This window comes from Mesocricetus auratus, unplaced genomic scaffold (assembly GCF_017639785.1).
Source record: "Mesocricetus auratus isolate SY011 unplaced genomic scaffold, BCM_Maur_2.0 Super-Scaffold_100027, whole genome shotgun sequence".
Lineage (NCBI taxonomy): Eukaryota > Metazoa > Chordata > Mammalia > Rodentia > Cricetidae > Mesocricetus > Mesocricetus auratus.
The window spans coordinates 21244504-21265584 of NW_024429208.1; the positions used below are offsets into that span (position 1 = coordinate 21244504).

At 43.2% G+C, this 21081-nt stretch overlaps 1 protein-coding gene and 1 non-coding gene across 2 annotated transcripts in view; one reads left to right on the forward strand and one right to left on the reverse strand.

Annotated features, from left to right (window-relative positions):
• The window catches only part of Ctnna3 (catenin alpha 3), a 1429068-nt gene extending 1411133 nt beyond the window's left edge, over positions 1-17935 (reverse strand). The window contains exon 1 of the mRNA XM_040732537.1: positions 17860-17935. The gene's annotated coding sequence lies outside the window, so the exon portion shown is untranslated. The remainder of the gene's footprint in view (positions 1-17859) is intronic.
• Positions 17936-18542: 607 nt separating this feature from the next.
• Trnas-uga lies at positions 18543-18624 on the forward strand. Its single transcript has one exon. It is a non-coding gene; the product is annotated as a tRNA-Ser (tRNA).
• Positions 18625-21081: the final 2457 nt, after the last annotated feature.

Here is a 21081-nt window from a genome sequence, read left to right on the forward strand (position 1 = left end):
ACAACACACAGAAATCCACATGTCTCTGCCTCCTAAATGCTGGGATTAAAAGTATGCTCCACCATGACCTATGGAATACTTTTCAATGATGCCTTGAAAATGACTCAGAATTTGGACAAGAATCTACAGTGATTATTGCAAACTTCTTCCTGTGATATCTTTTCTACAGTCAGCCTCTTTCTGTATGTAAACTCTAACTAAAATGTTCTATCATGATTGCTGAACATAGAAGTGCTCACCTCTAACCCAAAACACTAGAGGCCAAGGAAGGAAAGCTATGCTGTAGGAAAGTAAGGGAAAGACCTGTTGCCCTTGTTACCATGGGATAATAGTCTAAAAACAAGGAGCAACACAGTGATGCAGCAACAAGACAAGGTATCCACAACAACAAATATGATGGACCTAATCCTAAGCACAGTTGAGACAGACCTAGGGATACCTCAGAAATAGCCAAGAAACACTGTAAGAAGCTATTTATATATGTATATATGTGTGTATATTGCATGCACAGTAGATATATAGTATATATGTAATATATAATATGGTGTGTGTATAGTGTGGTTGTGATATGATATATAATGATACATATATATATATGCAGGATCTCACCGTGTACCCAAGGATAACCTTGAATTTCTAATCCTCCTCCCTCTACTTCCCTAGTGCTACAGTTACAGGCATGCACCATTATACTCAGTTCTAATACAGAGCTGGGAATAGAACCCTGGGCTTCCAGCACACTAGACAAACACTCTACCAGCTGAACTCACCCCTAGCTCTATGACCTTACTTTATAAAGCAGATGTTAAGTCTCAGGCATTTGAACTATACAGTCAAATCATCAATAGGCAAGAGGCTGTTTTAATCATGTTAACTACCAGTACATGGCCCATAGTTCATATTACATCTTAAGCAGATCCCACACCAATTTTAACAGTGAGAAAGTACAAAAAAAGACATGGGACCACATAACATTAGGATACCAAGAAAGAGTAAAACTAGAATTCAGCCAGGCATGCTGGCGCACACCTTTGATCCTAGCACATAGGAGGCAGAGGCAGATTAATCTCTGTGAGCTTGAGGCCTGCCTGGTCTACACAAAGAGATCCTGTCTTTAAAAAATATACAAAAAAAGCCGGGCGGTGGTGGCGCATGATTTTAATCCCAGCACTCGGGAGGCAGAGGCAGGCAGATCTCTGTGAGTTCGAGGCCAGCCTGGTCTACAGAGCGAGTTCCAGGACAGCCTCCAAAACAATACAGAGAAACCCTGTCTCGAAAAACCAATAAATAAATAAATAAATAAATATATACCAAAAAAAAATCCTAGAACTCATCAAATGATGAGATGAACTCCCCCAGCCAATACCTTGGGGTTCAGAAGATATCACAAACTTGTATTTAGTTAAATTGTTACAATGCCCAAGAATTCACAGTCCAGAGGAGTTGGCACTACAGCAGGATAATGTTAGTGGGCTACAGCAATGCCTTATTTCAGAATTGATTTGCAAATTTGGCAAGAATTAGACAGGAGATTAGAGCCCTAACCAAGTGCATTGAGGAGAAATATTCACCTAAATTGAACAGTAATAGTCAGAAAGAAGACTGTGGTTCAAAGGCTAGCTTTGGAACTAAACTTACAGATTTCACCCAACAGGTAGAATGACTAGAGAGTTGTGTCCGGCTGAGAGTTAATATTACAAAAGGTGTCTACACAAGTGAAAAGGATTGGGATAAGCATTGTTTACACAGTGCAAGTTTAGACTTCTCCAACAATCTGCCCAAATGCTTGTGATGGCCTGAGCTGTGCGGTACCTTATAGTATAACTAATGACAAACAGCTGGAAAAGCAGAATCTTTACTACAAAGTGCCTGGATTTGCAGGAGTTTGAGATCAACCTATGATACATAGTGAGATCATCAAATGGAGGTCATTATACCAAGTAAAATAACCCAGACCCAGACAGATAAATAGTGCATGTTTCTCTCATTTGTAGATCCTACATATCACATAGTATGAAACCACAAGATCATAAAAGCATGTACTTGTCCTGGCAATGTGCCTGAGTGCCATTCCCAACACCCATATCTGGCGGCTTACAACTGCCTATAACTCCAACTCCAAGAGAATCTGATACCTCTGGCCTCCACAGGCACTTGCACATGTATGCACATATCCACATATCCACACAAAGACACACGCATACATAATTTAAAAATAACAAAATAAAATCTTTCTTTAGAAATATAAAATAATATATAAACGACTTGTCAGACGTGTGATGTGAAAGTAGAAGTGAAATGGGGGGGGGACTAGAGGGAGAAAGGGCCGAGAAACGGAAAGATGCAAGGGTGACTATGATCAAAGTACTTGATATGCTTAAATGAAAATGTCTTCATGGACCCGTCACAATACACGACATATGGCAACAACTAAAAGAAATAAAAATCAACTGGATATGAATGATCCTTGTTTGGATATACTACCCTAACATAAAAGTTTAATGTTTTACTTTTTAAAAATAATTCACATTATCAAACAAAAGAATGTTATGACTTACCATGGTATAAGCAAGAAATTGGTTCTCAGAAAGTATCTAAGGCAACTAGGTATATGAGAATATTAATGCTTAGAGCTGAAGAGAGGCTTGGAAGTTAAAAGCACTGGCTGCTCTTGCAGAGGACATGGGTTAAATTTCCAACACCCACCTGGTGGCTCACAACCATCTGTAACTCCATTTCCAGCAGACCCAGTGCCCTCCTCTGACCTCTGGGATCACTCACACATATGCATACTGACACACACATAAGCATGAATAAAACAGTTTTTGAGGTTTTTATTTTGTGTGCATGGGTGTTTTGGCTGTGTGTGTGCGCGTGCGTGCGTGCGTGCGTGCGTGCGTGCGTGCGTGCGTGCGTGCGTGCGTGTGTGTGTGTGTGTGTGTGTGTGTGTGTGTGTGTGTGATATTCATACAGTATAGACAGCTCAAAGGGTTGGAGTGTCCTAACCAGGTGGCTCAGTAAGTCTGAGCTTTGTCCAGTCATTAGACTGGTTTCTGTTTTCTCTAGGCAGGTCAGCTGGGCTCCACTCCTCCCAGGCTACTGCTTATCTAAAAGTAACTCTCAGAAGTTTTCACTGCTTATGGGCTTTGGGGAGAGAGAGGCCTGGTGAATCTCATCGGTTTATTAGTGTGTTTTGATATCCTGAGTATTGACATCCTTTCCCAAACAAGCATGATATGATAACTCTCTGGTCTCCAAGTTCAAAGTTCTTATCTCCTTAGATCAGGCAGGTCGAGACATTTGATCCCCAGATAGAAAGAGTCTATGTCTCCGCTCAGCAGTAAAAAGTTTTCAGAAAATGATATTCAGCTACATCAATCCTTAAGATTAAGGAATCAAAGTCTCAGAGGTAAAGTAGAATGACAGGGAAAACTCAGGTTCACTGAGCGCCAAGAACTTAGAAAGAACTAACAAAATTCTCTGTGTAGATTGCCTCCACAAATATGACACCCATGTTTTCTTCAAATTCAGGGTTTTTAAATGTATTCATTTATTTTCACTTGGCTCTGTGTGTCAGTATATGTGCACCTGTGTGCAGATACACATGGAGGTCAAGGGCCAACCCCAGGTAGGTTCTTCCTCTACTGCTCCCCATCTTATAATTTGAGATGATGTCTCTTACAGAACCTGGGGCTCACTAGTTGAACTAGATGGGCAGGCCAGAAGATCACAGGGATTTCCCCAATGCTGGGATTACAGGTGCGTGTTGGTAAGCCTGGCATTTTATGTATGTGCTGGGGACCCCAAATCAGGTCCTCATGCTTGCTTGGCAAGCATTGTATTGACTGAGCCGCTACCCAGCACCAATATTCCCTTTTTACAGACATATTCCGAATTAGAATGTTAAAAACAACACGGTTGTGCTTAACGCCAAAGCCTTAAATTTAATCTTACTCTTTCCCCAGAGCTAACCCTGTAACCCTCTGAGAATCTCACAAGCAAGATTATAAATCTTGCTTTTCAGTCAAAACATGTCTTAGCTTCTTCATCATAGTACACTCTAGATTGCTCGTTTTGTCTCTTATCAGCCTATTCTGACAGTGCTCCTCAGAAACTATCCTATGATCTCATTTCCTAAAATAAATAGATAATGTTCCTACATTGGTTTGCTTACTTTTTCATGTATATGGATGTTTATGCACCATCTTTGTGCAGGTGCCCACAGAGGGCAAAGATAGCACCAGATCCCCTGGGACTGGAGTCCCAGCATTGTGAGCTGCCATGTGTGTGCAGGAACTCAAATCAGGCTCTCTGTAAGAGCTAGTACTCTTAACCACTGAGTCATCACGACAGCCCAAGAACAATGTTTCTTAGAAACTCTTTGAGCTTTTGACAAAGAAGCTAAAATTATACAATGGAAAAAAAAGAAAACATCTTCAACCAATGGTTGCTAGCATGTAGAAGACTGCAGATAGATCCATATCTATCTCCATGCACAAAACTTAAGTCCAAATGGATCAAAGGCCTCAACATCAATCCAGCCACACTGAACCTCTTAGAAGAGAAAGTGGGAGGTATCCTCGAATGAATTGGTACAGATGACCACTTCCTGAACATAACACCAGTAGAACAGACACTGAGATTGACAATTAATAAATGGGACCTCCTGAAATTGTGAAGTTTCTGTAAGGCAAAGGACACAGTCAACAAAACAAAATGGCAGTCCACAAAATGGAAAAGGATATTCACCAACCCCACAACTGACAGAGAGCTGATCTCTAAAATTTATAAAGAGCTCAAGAAGCTAGTCACCAAAACACCAAATAATCCAATTAAAAAGGGGGTACAGAACTAAATAGAAAATTCTCAATAGAGGAATCTAAAATGGCTGACAGACACTTAAGAAAGTACTCAACATCCTTAGGCATCAGGGAAATGCAACTCAAAACAACTCTGAGATACCATCTCACTCCTGTCAGAATGACTAAAATCAAAAACACCAAGGACAGTTTATCCTGGAGCTGGTGCAAGTGTCCACTGGTACAGTCACTTTGGAAATCAGTAAGGAGATTCCTCAGGAAAATGGGACTCAGTCTACCACAAGACCCAGCAATTCCACTCTGAGGCATATACCCAAAAGATGCACATTCATACAACAAGGACAACTATTCAACCATGTTCATAGCAGCATTATTTTAATAGCCAGAACCTGGAAGCAACCTAGATGACCCTCAAATGAAGAATGGATGGAGAAAATGTGGTACATTTACACAATGGAGTACTACTCAGCAGAAAAAAAAAATGAAATCTTGAAATTCACAGGCAAATGGATGGAACTAGAGGAAACCATCCTGAGTGAGGTAACCCAGGCCCAAAAAGACAAACATGGTATGTACTCACTCATATATGGATTTTAGACATAGAGTAAAGTATTAGTAGCCTACAATCCATACCGCCACAGAAGCTAGGAAACAATGAGGACCCTAAGAGAAACATACATGGTCCCCCAGAGAAGGGGAAAAGGGACAAGATCTCCTGAGCTAATTGGGAGCATGGGGGGAGGGAAGAGGAGAGGAGAAGAGGAGGGGAGGGGAGGACATGAGAGAGCAAGAAGATCGAGTAAGGGGAAGAACAGAGGAGAGCAAGAAAATAGATACCATAATAGGTTTAAAGAGAAATCTGGCACTGGGGAAATGTCCAGAGAGCTACAAGGATGACCCCAACTAACAATCTAAGCAATAGTCAAGAGGCTACCTTAAATGCTCTTCTCCAATAATGAGATTGATGACTACTTTATATGCCATCCTAGAGCCTTCATCTAGAAGCTGATGGAAGCAGAAACAGACACCCACAGCTAAACACTGAGCTGAACACTGGAATCCAGTTACAGAGAGGGAGGAGTGATGAGCAAAGGGGTCAAGATCAGGCTGGAGAAACCCACAGAGACAGCTGACCTGAACAAGAGGGAGCTCATGGATCCCAGACTGATAGCTGGGAAACCAGCATAGGACTGATCCAGACCCTCTGAACGAAAATGTCAGTTTAAAGGTCTGGTAAACCTATGGGGCCTCTGGTAGTGGACCAGTGTTTGTCCCTAGTACACGAGTGGACTTTGGGAACCCACTCCACATAGAGGGATATTCTCTCAGCCTAGACACACCAGGGAGGGCCTAGGCCCTGATCCAAATGATATGGCAGACTTTGAAGATCCCCCATGGAAGGTCTCACCCTCCCTGTGGAGCAGAAAGGGGGTGTGATAGTGGGTCGGTGGGGGGCAGGGGAGAAGGGGAGGGAGAGAGAACTGGATTGTCATGTAAAATGAGTTTGTTTCTAATTTAAATTTTTAAAAAGGGAAAAAATGTTTAAAAACTCTTTGAGCAATATAACTTCAGAAGCCAACAAGTATCTCCCTACACAAGACTATGGCTAAGACATTTAATTGTGCAACGTTTTCCCTTCTACTCACACCCACTCTTGGGTATATACTGGCCTGTCCATAAGTGCCCCTATCCTAAGACCTGTGTTTAAATATATATTAAAAACTTTTCTTAACAAATCCAATTTTGTTTCCCAGAAAAAGGAAATAGTATGAAAAATGCCCATTATTTAAAAAGATAATTAACGTGGGGCTGGAGAGATGACTCAGTGGTTAAGAGCACTGCCTGCTTTTCTAGAGGGGTTCAATTCCGAGCATCGAATGGCAACTCACACCTGTCTGTAGCTCCAGTTCCAGAGCTTCTGACATCTTCACACAGACAGACACACATGCAGGCAAAACACCAATGCACATAAAATAGAATAAACTGTTTAAAAAATTAACACAAGTCAAATAATTAATTGAAATGGAGATACTAGCTCTTGCTTGTTGCCAAAGGCTTAAAATAATCACAGCATTAAGAAAGCCAGGACTGTATGCACAGGGATAAATACTTCTGCTGTGAACGTAAACTCAGAAACTTTATCTAGACAACAATTTAGCAACAGTCAAGGAAATCCTTTTAAAAATAAATACTTTTTCTTTGAGACAAGGTCTACTGTAGATCACACCTGTTGTTGAGCATGACCTTGGCATGACCTTAAACTTCTGATCCTCCTGCCTACCCTCCAAGTACTAGGGTCTGTTTATGTGTGGCTAGAGGTTAGACTCATGGTTCCATGCATGCTTGGCGTCTTAGCTAGGACTTTTGTTTCTCTGAAGAGACACAATAACCATGGCAACTCTCATAAAGGAAAGGAAAACATTTTATTGCAGACGGCTTACAAGATCAGAGGTTTAGTCTGTTATCATCATGGCATGCATGAAGGCAGACATGGTGCTGGAGAAGGAGCCAAGAGTTCAAAAACAGAGAGAGAGAGAGAGAGACAGAGACAGAGACAGAGAGACAGAGACAGAGGGGGGGGAGAGAGAGAGAGACAGAGACAGAGAGACAGAGACAGAGACAGAGGGGGGAGAGAGAGACAGAGACAGAGGGGAGAGAGAGACAGAGACAGAGACAGAGACAGAGACAGAGACAGAGACAGAGACAGAGACACTGGGCCTAACTTGAGCATTCAAAACCACAAACACAAAGCCCACCCGCAGTGACATACTTCCTCCAACAAGGCTACACCTCCTAACAGAACAACTCCCAATGGGGGCCATTCTCATTCAAGCCACCACACTTGGTAAGCGTTCCACCAACTGAGCTACACCTCCACCTCCAAATTTAAAAACATTTTTTAAGCCAAAGTACGAGGATTAAAGACAATCACCACACCTAACCATTTATCACTGATTTTAAAGATAGGCAGCATCACTGCCCCCAGATACTCTGATCCAAAAGATGTAGGGTAAGGTGTGGAACTGCAAATTTAACATGCCCACCTTCTACATGCATGTGCATGCAAATCACACATACCTTGATGCAAAAAGTATATGAGTATCTTTATTTTTATTTTTTTATTTTTTATTATTTTTTATTTTTTTTATTTTTATTTTTTTTTGGTTTTTACGAGACAGGGTTTCTCTGTATTGTTTTGGAGGCTGTCGGTCCAGCCCGGCCTCGAACCACAGAGATCCGCCTGCCTCTGCCTCCCGAGTGCTGGGATTAAAGGCATGCGCCACCACCACCCGGCTATCTTTATTTTTAATAAATATTTTATACCTATATTCTTTGACAATTTCATATACATATGTAATGTATTTTGATTATTTTTACACACATACCCATTGCCCTCTCTCATTACCCTCTCTGTTCCACTGAACCCTAACCCTAGCCCCTAATCCTAATCCAACCCCTAACCTATAACCCTCATCATAACGCCTAACCCTAACCAGACATGTACATGATACTCATGTACATACAGGCAAAACAGACATATAAAATAAAAATAAATAAATCTTTTTGTTTGGGTTTGGGTTTGGTTTGGCTTTTGTTTTTTAAAAAACATGGTTTCTCTGTGTATCCCTGGCTGACCTGAAACTCACTCTGTAGACAAGGTTGGCCTTGAACTCAGAGATCCCTTTGCCTTTTTCAATATACAGGGCTGAAACTTGGATCAGTCAGTCACCTATCCTCTTCATCAGAAAGTCTCAGAGACCCAAAGTTGAACCCTGACCAGTGTGTAACCTGTTGTTGAGTCACTGGAGAAGAAACAATATTTCCCTAATATTTCTAAGGGAAATAATATTGTCAGTGAGACCCTAACTCCTCCCAGCAGATAGCAAAACTAGAAGTAATAACAAAAAAGACTAACTGAGCCAAAGGGCTCCTCATGAGGCCTAAAATTAACCTCTGAAAGGGTCTCAGTAGAACTACGGCTTAAATGAAAAGCATAGCCAAAGAGTGAGATCAATGGTATTGATGCAAAGTCAATAGGACAAACCTGGATCTGAGAAGAGACTCTCTGAATAGCATGTCAGCAGCTATGGGGTCTGCATAGGAAAGGCAGCAGAAGCCAGCATTCTGGGAGAAAAATCCAAGAAATTCTAGCAAGTCTCTGCTCACACTGTGGTGTCCTAACCCACAGTCATCAGAAGGCCTGTTCATGGTGTCCTAACCACAGTCATGAGGTGTCCTGTTCATGGTGTCCTAACCACAGTCATGAGGTGTCCTGTTCATGGTGTCCTAACCACACTCATGAGAAGACCTGTCCATGGTGTCCTAACCACAGTCATGAGAAGACCTGTCCATGGTGTCCTAACCACAGACATGAGGTGTCCTGTCCATGGTGTCCTAACCACAGTCATGAGGTGTCCTGTTCATGGTGTCCTAACCACAGTCATGAGGTGTCCTGTTCATGGTGTCCTAACCACACTCATGAGAAGACCTGTCCATGATGTCCTAACCACAGTCATGAGAAGGCCTGGTCATGGTGTCCTAACCACAGTCATGAGGTGTCCTGTCCATGGTGTCCTAACCACAGTCATGAGATGTCCTGTTCATGGTGTCCTAACCACAGTCATGAGGTGTCCTATTCATGGTGTCCTAACCACAGTCATGAGGTGTCCTGTCCATGGTGTCCTAACCACAGTCATGAGGTGTCCTGTCCATGGTGTCCTAACCACAGTCATGAGGTGTCCTGTTCATGGTGTCCTAACCACAGTCATGAGGTGTCCTGTTCATGGTGTCCTAACCACAGTCATGAGAAGGTCTGTTCATGGTGTCCTAACCATAGTCATGAGGTATTCAGTTCAGTCCCAGTGGCTTCTAGAAATGTACCACTGACTGTTTTGACTAATTACCATCATTGTTTGGTTATATGTTTGAGAATCCCTCTGATAAAGATTAACTTCTTGAACTGATCATATTTATAATCTTAGCACTCCAGAAGCTAAGGCAGGAGAATTGTAAGTTCAAGAGCAGTCTGGGCAGAATGAGTGCATGTTTCAAAAACAAAAAATTTAACTTCTTATATGCAGTGGTTCTCAACCTTCCTAATGCTGCAACCCTTTAATAAGGTTCCTCACATTATGATAACCCCAACCATAAAATTATTTTCTTTGCTACTCTACAACCATAATTTTGCTATTGATATGAATCACAATGTAAATATTTAATGTGACCCCAAAGTGGTTGTGACCCAGGATGAGAACTGGTAGTTTACAGGATGGAAACACTCATGTAAATAGTATGACTACTAAAAATAATGAAAACAAATTTTAAAAGTATACATCCTATTAAGACTTTGCACATTAGGGATTATCTAAAGGCAGCCATTATGAAAATCATTAGGTGTGCAGGATGAAGGTCAAATCTTGGGCCCTTTAATAAAAGTTGTATGAAAATATTTGTGCTACTTAATGGACTCAGGGATTGAGACCCTCCAACTCTGAATGTAGTCCAAGACAATCTTGCCCAGCTTTACAAGGTGCTGAGGATAAAACCCAGGGCCTCCTCCACGCTAGCTAAGCACTCTACCTTCAAAGCTATGTCCCCAGCCCTTTCTCTGCAATTTTTAATTCTTCTGAAACTAGGATTAAAGATCTGACTTGTTTTGACCTGACTGGCTGCTGGCTGGCTGGCTGTGGGTTTATGGGTTTTGTTGGTGGGTTTGGGGTGTGGTTTCCTTTGTTGTTGTTGTTGTTGTTGTTGTTGTTCTAGACAGGGTTTCTCTGTGGCTTTGGAGGCCGTCCTAAAACTAGCTCTTGTAGACCAGGCTGGTCTTGAACTCACATGATCCGCCTGCCTCTGCCTCCCAAGTGCTGAAATTAAAGGTGTGCACCACCACCACCAGGCTTGCTTTGTTGTTTGTTTGAGACAGGTTCTTACAGTTACTCTAAAGCCCAAAGGGCCTTGAACTTCTGATCCTCTTGCCTTAAGTTCTGGGGGCATACACATGTGTCAGTTGCTAGACTCTAGGAACTGTTGCTTTTACATAAATTCTATGAAGACATACAACAAGGAGCCCACAGGCTTTTAAAAGACTATCTGTCTAGCCAGCCAGAGCTACGCAGAGAGAGATTCCATCTCAAAAAAGAAAAACAATAAAATATAAGACAGTCTAGTTCTAAGACCAAAATCAGCTGTATCCATCTCAAGCTCCACCTTTGAAGGGACTCATTCTTATAGAAGCCATTTGGGAAAAAAATCACATTCCTTATTCATTGGGGTGACTTCCATTAAGAAAAATACTAAAAGCTTTAACTAGAGCACTGTTTTTAAAGGATGTAAAGAGTATAACAGATTGTGCTGGCTGACCCACCACTCTAAATTCCTTAGCCAGTGTTGTGGTAAAAATATGCAAACTAGGCATGGTGGCAAATGCCTGTAGTCCCAACACTAGGGAGGTGGAGTCAGGTTATCCTTGGCTACATAGAGAACTGAAGGCCAGCCTAGGCCAAGTGAGACCCTGTCTCAAAAAACAAAAGCAACACACACATACACACACACACACACACACACACACACACACACACACACACACACAGAAAAAAAAAGTATGACAGGGAGAATCTTTGGGGTCCCAAGCACCACCTGTTTTTATTAACTCTTGTCAGTTTTTAAAAAATCGGTTTAGTTATGACATTTTCATGTATGTATATATGTATGTATGTGTCCTTTGATTTAATTCTCCTATTACCTTCTCTTTTATCTTTTTTACTTATTTTCATTTTATGTGCATTGTTGCTTTTGCCTATATGTATGTCTTTTGTGAAGGTATCAGATCTTGAAGTTACAGACAGTTGTGAGCTGCCTGGTAGGTGCTGGGAATTGAACCTGGGTCCTCCGGAAGAGCAACCAGTGCTCTCAACCACTGAGACATCTCTCCAGTCCCCATATTACCTTCTCTTATCCATTCCTACCTCAATTCTTCCTATTATAGTAAAGCAGATACTAATATTATGGAGAAATACAAGAAAGACAAATGTCTATGTTCTCCTTTGTTTTTCTGTTGCTGGGATTAAAAACTGACCAAAAGCAACTTGGGGGAGGAAAGGGTTTATTTCAACATATAGGTTATAGTCCATTGTAAGAAGAGCCAAGGTGGGAATTCAGGGCCGAAGCTTGAAGCAAAAACCACAAAGGAATGCTTTGCTCATGGCTTGCTCATGGGGTCACCTGCAACTACCTTTCTTATGCAGACCAGGCCCACCTACCTAAGGATACTACTGTTCACAGTGGGCTGGGCCCTCCTTCATCAGTTAGGAGTTAAGAAAATGTCCCGAGAGACATGCTCACAGACCAACCTGATGGATACAATTCCTCAGTGGGGGTTCCTTCTTCCCAGGTGTGTCAAATGACAACTGAAGCTACATAAATATAACCAAAAGGTAAATTTCATGTAACTTTTATTATTTTGGTGACCATTCCATTTTTCTACCTTTTTAAAGTCGTATTTATTTTATTTTACGTGTTTAAGTGTTTTGCCTGCACATATATATGTACATGGTATGCATACCTGAAGCACACGAAGATCAAAAGAAAGTAATAGAGTTCCTGGAATTTGTTGGGATAATCTTTTTATACACTGGGTGAGGATGTGTCTTTGTCCTTCCTCACCTGCCTAAGACACCTTCTGATTGGTTTAATAAAGATCTGAGCAAACAATAGATAGGCAGGAAAGGATGGGCAGGACTTCCAGGGAGAGATAGGAACTTCAGGAAAGAATCTGGGAGATTCGCCAGCCAGATAGGGAGGAAGTTGGACATGTGGTACTGAGGCGAGGTAACGAGCCATATGGCAGAACATAGATTAATGTAAACGAGTTAATTTAAGTTTTAAGAGCTAATTGAGAACAAGCCTAAGCCAAGGTCAAGCTTTCATAATTAATTAAAAAACAAAACCTCAGTGTCATTAGTCAGGAACTGGCGGTCCAAAGAAAGACCTGTTACAGGAATTAAGTTACAGATGTTGTGAGCTACCATGTAGGTACTGGAAATCAAACCCGGGTCCTTTGCACAAGCAATAAGTGCTCTTAACCACTGAGCCATCTCTCCAGCCCCACCATTACTTTACTTCTGTTTTGACCTTGAACTCTGTTACTCTTTTATCTCCTGAGTGCTAGAATCATGGCACAGGTTACCACAGTCAGTTCCTACTTTGATATTAAGCCCCTCCTTGCTTAATATGCTCATAGAATTTGTGTCTTCCAGATGTAACCAGTTCCAGGTCAACATGATGTTCACTACTGGCTTCTCAGACCAAGCATATATACCCTCAATCTTCTCCCCATTGAATCAAACATCAAGAGATTTATAGCGGGGCATGGTGGTGCATGCCTTTAATCCCAGCACTTAGAAGGTGAAGACAGATGAATTTCAGTGAATTCAAGGCCAGCCTAGTCTAGATAGTGAGTTCCAGGACAGTCAGAGCTTCATAGTGAGAACCTGTTTCAAACACTTAAGAGGAGCCGGAGAGAAGACTCAGAGGATAAGAACATTGACAGCTCTTCCAGAGTTCAATTTCCCAGCAACCAAATGGTGGCTCACAACCATCTATAATGGGATCTGATGTACTCTCTGGCATGTAGGCTCTATATGTAGACAGAGCACCATACACATAAAATAAATGAATTTTCAAACATTGAAGAAAAGAGATCTCTATGATGTCCAAAGTTAAGTATAGTCAATACTACTGTATCAATTTGAACCACTATATAAGATAAAGGACCTCCATCCCACTCCTCTGTTAAAGTTGAAAGCAAAATTGTGGGAGAATGAAGTAGATGAAGACACTCACGGAGACAAAACAAATAGGTTCTGGTTTTTAATTAATATTCTATGAAAGTAAAAATGTCTCTTCCTTCATCAATAACACATGAGCTGTGCCTTTCCTTATTTTTTTTTTTTTTTTTTTTTGGTTTTTTGAGACAGGGTTTGTCTGTATTGTCTTGGAAGCTGTCCTGGAACTCGCTTTGTAGACCAGGCTGGCCTCAAACTCACAGAGATCCACCTGCCTCTGCCTCCCGAGTGCTGGGATTAAAGGCATGCACCACCAACGCCCAGCTTGTCCTTCTATTCTTATCTCAAGGGCAAAACTCTATCAGGATCTGGGCAATACTTTGATGTTTCCAAAACTGAACTGGCCAGTGAACTGTATCTAAACATGACAAAAAAAATCTTACAACATGAAAAATAAATGTTTTTAATTATGTGTGTATGCATGCACATGCACATGCACATGAATGCACACATAAGTGCAACTGCCCTCAACGTCTACAAGACGGTGTCAGATCCCCCAGAGATGAAATTACAAGGAGTTATGAGCCGCCCAGTGTGGGAGCTGGGAATGACTCCTGGTCCTCTGCAAGAGCAGTACACATTCTTAATGGCTGAGCCATCTCCCATCTCAAAAAGTCTTTTTTCTTTGTTTTAAGTAAGTATCCTCCTCATGCCTAGTGGAAAATTACCAAATGAAAAGTACTTAACCCTGATAAAAGTGCTATTTCTTCCTATGATTTTGGACAACTTCAGTCTCTCGTAATCAGTACTGCCCCTTCTCCTTGACCCATTTTTCCTTTTCACTAAAGCTTTTGCCTAAGAGTTTGTGTTGTATGACTCATTTGTCATTTATCTAATCATTGGAAGCATAAAGTTAATTGCCTCATATGTTTTACCAGTGAGAGGGCCTAGTCAACATATGACCACACTATTAACATTCAGAAACTTTATAAACTTGTGGGGGTTTTTTTCTACTCTGTATTTTAAGATTATAATTACATCATTTTCCCGTTCTCAAGCCCTCCCATATACTCCTCCTTGTTCTTTCAAATTCATTTCCTCTTTTTTATTGTTGTTACATGTGTGTGTGCATGCATATGTCACTAAACATATATACAGCCTGTCCAGTTGGTATAATGTCATTTGTATGTATGTTTCCAGAACTGGCCATTTGGTAACTAGTGTGCTCATCCCTGCGGAAGATGATTTCTCCCACTCTCAAAATTCCTTAGCTGCCTGTGGTTCATTGTGCAGGACTAAGGTCTCCTGTTAGCATGAGGCCAATTCCCTGTCCATGTTAGAATGTCCATTGGTGTCATCCTTGTTCAGCTCTTGTTTAGGCATTCATGTTGGTGATACTTTATGGGTATAGCTTCTGACATTCCAAGGAGACACAATCTCCTCTGGCTTTTACAATCTTTCTGCCCTCTCTTCCACAATAATCTCTGAGTTGTGTTCAGGATATAGCTGTGTTGCAGATCTATCAGTTGGGGAACTCTTCACTTTGATTAGTTGTGGTTTTCTGTGATGGTATCAGTCTATCACAAGGAGAAATTTCCTTGATGAAAAATGAGGACTATACTTATCTGTGGGTATAAAGACAAATACTCAGAATGTAGTTAGGGATAATGCAATTTTAGTAAAAAGTGTTCATTGTATGTTCTCCTCCAAGCCCCATGACTTCACATTCCCTGGATAGTTGGCTAAGTTTCAAGTAACTTGTGTCCTTTTAAGCCGCTAAATTTATGCTGATTTTTGTGCAGCAACACAAAAGTAATACAAGTCACATACTCATTCCTTAGCCAGAGGAGGCTGAAACACACTGTTTAATAGCTAAAGGAAGTTTCTGTTAATGGTATGTGGGTGGAAATCCTTAAGTTCAATTGAATTGTCACTCAAGAATGGATGCTGGGATAGAGAAGAAAAATTATCCACCTCAAAAACATTCTGTAGGACTGAGAGATGACTGAGTAGATAAATAGCTTACTGCACATGCATCAGAACCTGACTTCAGATCCCCAGAGATTCAAAAACCCCAGAGCTGGCTGGGTGTCAGGTAAAGACTGGCAGTTGGAGGTGGGGACACTGCTTGCTGGCCAATCAATCTAACCAATAGCTGTGTGGCAATGTGAACGAGAATGGCCTATAGGCTCATATATTTGAATGCTTGGTCTTAGCTGATGGAACTATTTTGGGAGGGAATAAGAAGTGCGACCTTGTGGGAGGAGGTGTGCCACTGGGGGTGGGCTTTGAGGCCTAGTCAGTGTCAGTCTCTCAGTCTCTCTCTCCCTCTGTCTCTCTCTCCCTACCTCTTTCTCTGCCTCCAACTTTCAGGTAAGACGTGAGCTCTCAGCTACCGCTCCAACACCATGCCTGCTGCCGTGTTCCCCGTGTTCCCCATCATGATGGTCATGGACTCCCCCTCTAAAACTGTGAACAAGCCCCAATTAAATGTTTTCTTTTACAAGTTGCCTTGTTTGTGGTGTCTCTTCACAGCAACAGAAAGGAAAACTGAGCGTTGCTGGGTGTTGGTGGCACATGCCTTTGATCCTAGCACACAGGAGGCAGAGGCCAACCTGGTTTATAAAACTACACAGGGAAACCTTGTCTCAAAACAACCCAAAAAAAAAAGTTTCATTGTTCACAACCACATGTGCCATCGCTCCCCCTAAAGTCTGCCTCTGAAAATATCACCACAAAAAGTTTTCTGAGAAAGCCACAAAGTATTACCTTCCACACTTAAACGAGCAAGCCACCTCACAAGGGGACAGAAAAAAACTAGGTATGCCCTCTGAGGTCACAAGAGAGGATCAGTCCCTTCCAACAGTTATGAGTCACCATGTGGGTGGTGGGAATCGAACCCAGATCCTCAGGAAGTGTCGCCCATATGATCTTAGTCACTGCGCCATCTCTCTAGCCCCTGATATTTCATATTTTAAGTGCTACAGAGAAAATTCCCTCAATTCTCTACAAATTAGCTTTAGAATAAAATTTTATTTTGCAATCTTGATTTCTTCTAAAACAGTGGTTCTCAACTTTCCCTAACCCTTTAATACCCTCACGATGGGATGACCCCAACCATAAAATTATTTTTACTACTTAATAACTGTAATTTTCCATTACAAATCATAATGTAAATGTTTGATATGCAGGATGTTTAATATGCAACCCCTGTGAAAGGGTTGCTCAACCCCAAATGGGGGTCACAACCCACAGGTTGAGAACCACTGCTTGAAAATAAAAGCAAGCCACAAATCTCAAGGGAAAAAAATTATCTCTGTAAGGTAGCGTCTCGTGGCATAGCTCAGCCTGGCCTTCGGTACTCAATCTTCTTGTCTCAACCTTGTCAGTTCTCATTATTATCAATCTAAAGTGAGAAGCAATCTTAAAAGGGGAATGGGCGACTAAAGACATCTTTTACTAAGTAAGGAGGCCCACACTGGTGAATTCGGTGAGTGATGGTTGGGGGACCTTCGCGCAAATACATCACCCTCATCTACACCCAACATGAGGGCACTAAGGACGACCATGTGAAGATCCTGCCCGGGCACTTAAAACCTTTTGAGACCCTGCTGTCTGAGAACCAGACATGGTGGACCTTCATCATGGGTGACCAGATCTCCTTCACTATCTACAGCTTGCTGGACCTGCTTCTGATGCACCAGGGCCTTCCGCCTACGCAGCTCTTCTAAGAGCCCGGCTCATGATCCCTACCATGTGAACCATTAAGAGCAAGGGCAAACAGTGAGGGTCACAAGAGACAGGAGCTGCCTGTCCTCCTCTCCCCAGGACCTAAGTTTGTATCACAGAAAAAAAAATTATCTTAGTTAAATAAAACTAGTAATAAATCGTTCACCTACATGAATGATCCAAAGGGATAAAAATACAAGAAAAGATGATCAAGATACAGCAAAAGTATATTCTGTGTGGGAGCATTATGTAGAATCGGAAAACAAGATAAGCAAAATCCTATTATCCTTAGCAAGGTAAACTGGGACAATAAAAAAAATCAGTGATTGTCACAAACCGGGTAAAAGTGATGCCTGGGGGTGTCGAGAGTCATTCGTTTCCATGCAGCCTGGGGCCCCTCCTGAACCCCAAATAATTTACCTCAGAAAATGTACCCTTGGGGTTCCCGGGTCTAAGCCCACCCGGGGACCAGCACACGGTGTGACAGCGCACGTTAGCAAGGAGAAGGACCCGGGGACTGCACACACCTATCCCGAGGTCGCTCAACCCCTGGGCTTCTGGCCTCCTCCTCCTCCTGAGCAACGCGCGCTTCGCGTCCCGGCGGGAAATTCAAACCGGGAGGCGAGGCGGCGCGGGTGGGAGCTGCGCATGCGCGCCGAGACGGGCGCGAACCGCCGCGCTCCTGCCGTGGGAGGCGCGCGCACGCGCGCGGGCGCCCTCGGGGAGTGGGCTCGCCCACGAGGTCACACAGACGCCAAAGGCCCCGGGGAGGGGGGAGGGGGCGGCCCCCACGTTCGCTTCGCGGTCCTCCAGCCACGCCCACACACACGCCACGGGCGCCCCCGCCTCCGCGAGGGGGGACCGCAGCCCGCGGAGGGCCACGCAGAAACTTCCGGGCGGGCGGGCCCCCCACACGCCGCGAGACGGCCCTGTGTTTCACAGCCCTCTCGCGGCGCCACTGGCAAAGCGGGAGGGCAAAAGCCAGGTTAGGCCGCCGTGGCTCCCCGAACTCAGCGAAGGGCGGCTGCGGGACCCGGACGGACGCCTTTTCCTTCTTCTCCCCGTCCGCGCCGAGGGTCCACCCACTCACCGCCGCAGCCGCCTCCGCACAAGAAGTAGAAGGCAGCTTCCGGCCCCGCCTTCTCCCGGCCCTGGCGCCAGTGAGGCGCCTGTTACACTATAGTGTCTCCGCCTTCCTTCTGCCTCCGTAGCAGCGATGGCCGAGTGGTTAAGGCGTTGGACTTGAAATCCAATGGGGTCTCCCCGCGCAGGTTCGAACCCTGCTCGCTGCGGAAGCAGGTGCTTCACTTTTTTTGCACCAGCTACTTCAAAATCCTTAATCTTCCTGCCTCCTGTACCAACTGCAAAATCCTTACTCTCTGCGGGTTGATCTACCTACCAGATAAGTCTGCGAAATGCACCCGAAGACTAGGAAGTGTTAGGTCTGCAGAGCCGCAGTCTGTAAAGTGGGAAGAAGCCTTTCATAAAGGGCGAGGGAGCAGTTTTAGAATCTTGGTGTCAGCACGAGGTGCACATGTAGACATAAGAACGATGGAATTCCTGCCTTTCCCAGGTTGACGAGCTGTTGGTGTCCAACTGTAACTAAGGACATCTTCCCCTTCCCTTGAAAAGCCCCGAAGTGCTGTGCAGTGGGAAACTTTGTGAAAGTAATTCCACTCATAACGTTATGGGGTGCCGGGGTTGGCAGCTGCTCAGCCCATGCGTTAGGCTGATTTTGTGGCACTGCAGTGCTGTCCTAGATCCTGCCAATAACTACTACGGCTTCGTTTTCAAAAAAAAAAAAAAAAAAAAAAACGATTTTGCAGGCTTCCTGGCATATCAGACGCTATTCCGTGTTCTTCCAGTAAACTTCTCTTTAAGTCGTCCCCCATCGTTATTTTTCCTTCCAAACACCATTTACGAGCTCTCTCTTTACCCCACTGTCAGTTGGCTGGAGAAACTCAAATTCTGTTTTCCAAGTATCACCTCCTGGATAAAGCAGTGCTCGGTCTCTCAGACTGAAGTCCCTTTTTAAATTCCTTCCTTGCAAAAGGTCAGGCTAGGCATAGCGAGTGACACCTGCTGTGTTCCCAGGACCAAAAGGATCTTGAGTTTGAGGAGTCTGTGAAGCACCGGAGAGTTGGTCACCAAAAATAAATAAATAAATAGTTAAAATAAGAGTCACATTGCATTTTTCACACCCATTTGCCTGAGCTGTGGTTTGGACATTCACACCAAAGCAATTGAACGCTAACCCCCCATTGTGAGGAATTAAGAGGGAAACACTTAACCTGACTATGCATTTGAATGAAGGTAAATCCTTTGGAAACAAAGGCTAAATGAAGCCAGGAGGGTGGGGCCCCAGCCCAACGGGATTGTGCCTTTATAAGAAAATTCAAGAGCTCAGCTACGGTGCTAGGTCCTCCCACCGTGTGAAGTCCTGCAATGTCCACACCAGCAAGAAGGACCTCACTAGGGGGCGTCTGTCAAACATTGAACTTCCCACCGTCAGAACATAAGCTGAAAGAAGCTTCTTTCTCTAAAAATTGCTTCATTTGTGCCATTAGTAATGAGACCAAAAAAAAAAAAAAAAATAGCCTGAGGTTTTTTTCCACTAGATGGTTTGTTTACTAAGAATATATAAAGGTGCCATATCCCTCATCTTAGCATCCCTGACTAGCATAGAGAATATACTTTAAATTTCGATGAAGGAATGAATACATTTCAGCAATTAGTTACTTGTATGAACAAGTGCTCTCTTCTGCATTTACGCCTGCACGCCAGAAGAGGGCATCAGATATCAATATAGACCGCTGTGAGCCACACCATGTGGTTGCCCAGAATTGAACTCACGGACCTGTGGAAGAGCAACCAGTTCTCTTAAGCCCTGGAGTTCAAAGTCCTTAAGTGTAAACAGTAAATATTTTTGCCAATTACATTCAGCTCGTCTATAAATAAGTGGCAAATTCACAATTGTCCTCCTTTGCTAAGGCTGAGCAGCCCCTCCCCACTTCGGTGTCCCTTAATCCAGTCATGGGGAAGGACGGCCCGGTAAGAGTTCTGCCTTCATCCCAGTTCCTACCTAAGCTCAGTGCCACAGAGTGTGCCCCTAAACATGCTGACAATCCCCATTGTTCTCTATCCACTCTCCACCCGGTCTAAACCGACAGCACCTCCCATCCGAAGGGTGTCCTCCATCCACCCTTCTTCAACGTCTATCTCTTCCTTGCAGATGTGCTGTTGGGCTCCTAACATTCCTCTTGAAAACCCTTCTAGACTCCCTGTGTGCTCTTTTTATGAAGACTACCCCTCTAGGACTAGACAGATGGTTCAGCAGTTAAGAACAGGAATTGTAAACCTGGTGCTGGTGGCACCTGCCTTTAATCCCAGCCCTCGGGAGGCAGAGACAGATGGGTCTCTGTGAGTTCAAGGCCAGCCTGGTCTATAAGTTCCAGAGCTACACAGAGAAACCCTGTCTCCAAAAAAAGGAAGGAAGGAAACCAAGAACACATACTACTATTCCAGAAAATCAGCGTTAATGTCTCAATAACCACCTGTAACTCCAGCTCCAGGGGCTATAGCTCCTCTATCCTTCTCAGGCACCTGCTTACTATGTGTACAGACAAACACATATACATAATAAGAAGACACATATACATAATAAGAACAATGCCAGGTGTGGTGGTGCACATCTTTAATTCCATCATAGTAAATTCACGGCTAGACAGGACTATACAATAAAAATATTA